Source organism: Cherax quadricarinatus, unplaced genomic scaffold (assembly GCF_038502225.1).
Source record: "Cherax quadricarinatus isolate ZL_2023a unplaced genomic scaffold, ASM3850222v1 Contig48, whole genome shotgun sequence".
NCBI classification, from domain to species: Eukaryota; Metazoa; Arthropoda; class Malacostraca; order Decapoda; family Parastacidae; genus Cherax; species Cherax quadricarinatus.
In genome coordinates this window covers 231,746-237,745 of record NW_027195074.1, presented here as the reverse complement: position 1 = coordinate 237,745, position 6,000 = coordinate 231,746, and positions in this window count along the sequence as shown.

Below are 6,000 nucleotides of genomic sequence, written 5' to 3'. Positions count from 1 at the left end.
TGCTTACTGGAAGTACCTGGGTGTTTACTGGAAGTACCTGGTTGCTTACTGGAAGTACCTGGGTGCTTACTGGAACTACCTGGGTGCTTACTGGAAGTACCTGGGTGCTTACTGGAACTACCTGGGTGCTTACTGGAAGTACCTGGGTGCTTACTGGAACTACCTGGGTGCTTACTGGAACTACCTGGGTGCTTACTGGAACTACCTGGGTGCTTACTGGAACTACCTGGGTGCTTACTGGAACTACCTGGGTGCTTACTGGAAGTACCTGGGTGTTTACTGGAACTACCAGGGTGCTTACTGGAACTACCAGGGTGCTTACTGGAACTACCTGGGAGCTTACTGGAACTACTTGGGTGCTTACTGGAAGTACCTGGGTGCTTACTGGGAGTACCTGGGTGCTTACTGGAAATACCTGGGTGCTTACTGGAACTACCAGGGTGCTTACTGGAACTACCTGGGTGCTTACTGGAAGTACCTGGGTGCTTACTGGAACTACCAGGGTGCTTACTGGAAATACCTGGGTGCTTACTGGAACTACCTGGGTGCTTACTGGAAGTACCTGGGTGCTTATTGGAACTACCAGGATGCTTACAGGAACTACCAGTTTGCTTATTGGAACTACCAGGGTGCTTATTGGAACTACCAGGGTGCTTACTGGAACTACCAGGGTGCTTGCTGGAACTACCAGGGTGCTTACTGGAAAACTACCAGGGTGCTTACAGGAACTACCTGGGTGCTTACTGGAACTACAGGGTGCTTACATGAACTACCAGGGTGCTTACTGGAACTACCAGGGTGCTTACTGGAACTATCAGGGTGCTTACAGGAACTACCAGGGTGCTTACTGGAACTACCAGTGTGCTTACTGGAACTACCAGGGTGCTTACTGGAACTACCAGGGTGCTTACTGGAACTACGAGGGTGCTTACTGGAACTACCTGGGTGCTTACAGGAACTGCTAAGGTGCTTACAGAAACTACCTGGGTGCTTACAGGAACTACCAGGGTGCTTACAGGATCTACCAGGGTGCTTACTGGAATTTCCAGGGTGCTTACTGGAACTACCAGGGTGCTTACTGGAACTACCAGGGTGCTTACTGGAACTACCTGGGTTCTTACAGGAACTGCTAAGGTGCTTACAGGAACTACCTGGGTGCTTACAGGAACTACCAGGGTGCTTACTGGAACTACCAGGGTGCTTACTGGAACTACCAGGGTGCTTACTGGAAAACTACCAGGGTGCTTACAGGAACTACCTGGGTGCTTACTGGAACTACAGGGTGCTTACAGGAACTACCAGGGTGCTTACTGGAACTACCAGGGTGCTTACTGGAACTATCAGGGTGCTTACAGGAACTACCAGGGTGCTTACTGGAACTACCAGTGTGCTTACTGGAACTACCAGGGTGCTTACTGGAACTACCAGGGTGCTTACTGGAACTACCAGGGTGCTTACTGGAACTACCTGGGTGCTTACAGGAACTGCTAAGGTGCTTACAGAAACTACCAGGGTGCTTACAGGATCTACCAGGGTGCTTACTGGAATTTCCAGGGTGCTTACTGGAACTACCAGGTTGCTTACTGGAACTACCAGGGTGCTTACAGGAACTACCAGGGTGCTTACTGGAACTACCAGGGTGCTTACTGGAACTACCAGGGTGCTTACTGGAACTACCAGGTTGCTTACTGGAACTACCAGGGTGCTTACAGGAACTGCTAAGGTGCTTACAGGAACTACCAAGGTGCTTACAGAAACTACTAAGGGGCTTGTAGGAACTACCAGGATGCTTATAGGAACTACCTGGTTGCTTACAGGAACTACCAGGGTGCTTACAGGAACTACCAGGGTGCTTATAGGAACTACGAGGGTGTCTACAATCAGTGGAGGAATGGAAAAGGGATCAGGCCAACTGTACTCATGTACAAGGTACTCATGTACTGTACTAACACTCCATAGAGAATCATTGTCCACTTTCTTCAGAAGAAAGTAGCTTTCCCAAAGATCATTAGGAGACTGAATAACCAGAGAGTGGCACTCAAATGTAGATGGAGTCACCAACAATTTTGATGTCATGAAAGAGTGGCGGAGGTTAACCTGGAGGTTATAGTTATTGTAGAGATAAAACTCTAACATTATCAAATACATTATTCCCAGAGGGCTAAGAAAACTAAGAGAGAAGGAAAAGAAAGGAGGTGGAGTAACACTGATGGTCAAAACCACTGGAGATCTGAGGAACCAGAAAACCTGGAAACTAGAATTCCGAGATATTATAATAGATAGTCAATGGAGAGAAAAGTAACAGTGGCAATGATGTATAATCTACTACCAAAGAACAGAATCTCAGTGTAGGAATACAAATAGAATAACAGAACAATGGTACGCATGTTGAATACGGTGGTAGAAAGTTTAGCTCTTGGAGGTTTCAGCCATAGAAAGACTGATTGGGAAAATTTGGATCCCCAGAGAGGACCAAAAACGTGGAGAGTGAGACTTATGGAAACAAAAATAATAAAAAATATTGAGAGAACACGTGAAGGAATCGACAAGAATGAGGAGAGATCAGCCAGCAAGACTAGATCTGGCTTTTACACATAATGACTGGAAGATCTTAAGTTATTTATGGAGAACCCCTTGGCACCAGCTATCACTTGGTACTAAGTTTTGAGTGCCATCATGGTGGAACTGGGAGCAGAGAAATGCATTGAGAATGGGAACTGGAAGTCAAAAGTTTACATGAAGGGAAAGAGATATACGAGTCAAAGTAACAAAAGGCAAAGGTGAAAATTTCCCAAGTATGACACAAAGAAACAAGAAAACACAGAAAGCCCATCATTCATTGAAGACCAGTGAGAGACCAATGGAAGGGGCAGGAGAACTTGCTTGCATTATAGAGCAAATCAGACCACAGAAAACCAGGAACTAGGCAGAAGAGTCGAAAACGAAAATGAAAGAATGGAAGCTCACAGAATTTGAAAAATAATGTAGCATCGAAAGCCAAAACAGAACCAAAATTTCTCAGCAGCCACATAAGAAAATAAAACACAACTATCAAGCAGCAGGTGAAAATGCTGAAGAATAGATGAGATGATGAATGAGAATGACAGAAGTGTGGGAAGAGCCTTGCAACGTATTCAAAGAGGTCTTTACAAATGAAAATGGCGAGTTACCAGAAGGAACTATAGTCACACCAGATCAGCAGCTACTAAAGAGCATCAGTATAACAAAACGAAAACTGATGAAATAACTTAGTGAGCTTAGTATGAGGAAAACAATGAGACTCGATAACATATCTCTATGTGTACTGAGGAGAAGGAAGAGATAATATGTGACCCAATAGCAAACGTGTACACCTGGTCTCTCGATCAGGACAAGTGCCAGAATAATGGAAAAGAAGGCAAATGTTGCTTCCATATAATAAATGAGGGACAGACAAGAGGCACTGAACCATAGGCCAATATCTTTGAAGTGCATGCTGTCAAAAGTTCTGCTGAAGATAGAAGGGGAAAAATAAGATATTAGAGCACTTTGTAAAGATTATTCAGAGAAAACCTGAATACATTTAGAGATGGAAAATATTATCCTAAAAATTTGCTTCGAGTCATAGAGATAATAACAAGAATGACAGGGCTGGGTGGATTTTCTTGGACTGCAGGAAAGCATTTGAGACAGTACCACACTAGAAATTCATCCAGAATGTGGAAGAACAGGGTTTCAAGGCAGAGCTCTGCAGTGAGTCAGGGAGAACATGACTGACAAAAAGTAGAGAGTAATAGCAAAATAACAAACATTAAATGAGGAGAGAGTATGAGTGGAGTTCCACAAGGATCAGTGTTAGGACCGCTACTGCTCTTAATATACATGAATGATGTATCAGAGAGGATTGATTTCAATGTGTCTGTGGAAGATGTAAAACTAGAGAGGACTAATAAGCCTCAAGATCACAACAAACTACAGATGTGGTCAAACAAGTGGCTTCTTGCGAAGCAAATGACAGTCCATTAGAAGTGGAGAACACAAGGCGGCAGTGAAGACAGAGAATATTACATAGGCGGAGAGATGCAGTAGGTATCACAGAGCGAAAAGAACCTGGCTGTAAATATAACCTCAAACATATTACTCGAAATACACGTAACTCGTATAACATAACTGACATATGCAAGATTAGCAAACCTCAGAACGGCATTAAGGAACTTTAGCAAATAATCCTTCAGAACCTTATGTACAGCATGTGTTAGCACACTCGCCGACGCTGGGGATAGAGCATAGATCCCACACCTGATAAAGCACGTGAAGAAGGTCGACAAGTTCCAATGGTTTGCAACCAGGCTAGTACCAGAACAGAGAGATGCACTGTAAGGAGAGATGGCAGGAAATGAACCTGACGACCCTGGTGGAGAGAAGCACATGGGAAAACACGATTACAATATTTAAAACCAAAGGAATATTAATAGAGTAGATAGGAATTGACACTGCTTGAATTAAGAGGACCAGAATCAAGCTGCCACAGCTGGAAGACGGAAACACGGATGAGTATTTCTTTAGTCTTAGATAAGTAGAAAAAGGAACGACTCGGATGAGGCAGTGGTGGAAGTAAGCTGAAAACACAGCTTCAAGAATAGATATGATAAAGCCCACGAAGCCAGAAATCAGTGATGCTGCTCAAGTCTGTCTGCCTGAGAGGCAGGACCGGGAGGTGAGTCTCGACCCCCGTAAAAACAACTCGGTGAGTACAGGTGTGGAATATCGATGTCTTAAAGGAGATAAGAGTGTGATATCCAAGAATGGAATGACCCTTACGCGCTGCAGACCTCCACATACCTGTTCTACCATCCACACACACCTGTCCTTCCCTCCACACACCCGTCCTACACTCCATACACCCGTCCTACACGCCACACACCTGTCCTACCCTCCACACACCCGTCCTACACTGCACACACCTGTCCTACCCTTCACACACCAGTTCTACATTCCACACACCCGTCCTACCCTCCACACACCTGTCGCGCCATCCACACAACCCTCCTACACTCCACACACCTTTCCTACTTTCCACACACCTGTCCTACCCTCCACACACCCGTCCTACACTGCACACACCTGTCCTACCCTCCACACACCAGTTCTACATTTCACACACCCGTCCTACCCTCCACATACCTGTCCTACCCTCCACACACCTGTCCTACCCTCCACACACCAGTCCTACACTGCACACACCTGTCCAACCCTCCAGACACCCGTTCTACATTCCACACACCTGTCTTGCCCTCCACACACCTGTCTTACCCTCCACACAACCGTCCTACCCTCCACACACCTTTCCTACCCTCCACACACCTGTCCTACCCTCCACACACCTGTCCTACTCTTCACACACCTGTCCTACCCTCCACACACTGTACTACCCTCCACATACCCGTCTTACATTTCACACACCTGTTCTACCCTCCACACACCTGTCCTACACTCCACACACCTGTCCTATCCTCAAAGCTTCTCTCCTACCCTGCACACACCTGTCCTACCCTCCACACACACGTCCTACACTCCACACACTTCTCCTACCCTCCACACACCTGTCCTACCCTCCACACACCCGTCCTAAACTCCACACACCTATCCTACCTTTCACACACTTGTCCTACCGTCCTAACAGCTGTCCTACCCTCTACACACTTGTCCTACCCTCCACACATCTGTCTTACCCTTCACACAATTCTCCTACCGTCCACACACCTGTCTTACCCTTCACACAATTCTCCTGCCCTCCACACACCTGTTTTACCCTTCACACAATTTTCCTACCCTCCACACACCTGTCTTACCCTTCACACAATTCTCCTACAATCCACACACCTGTCTTACCCTTCACACAATTCTACTACTCTCCACACATCTGCCTTACCCTTCAAACAATTCTTATACCCTCCACACACCTGTCTTACCCTTCACACAATTCTCCTACCCTCCACACACCTGTCTTACCCTTCACAC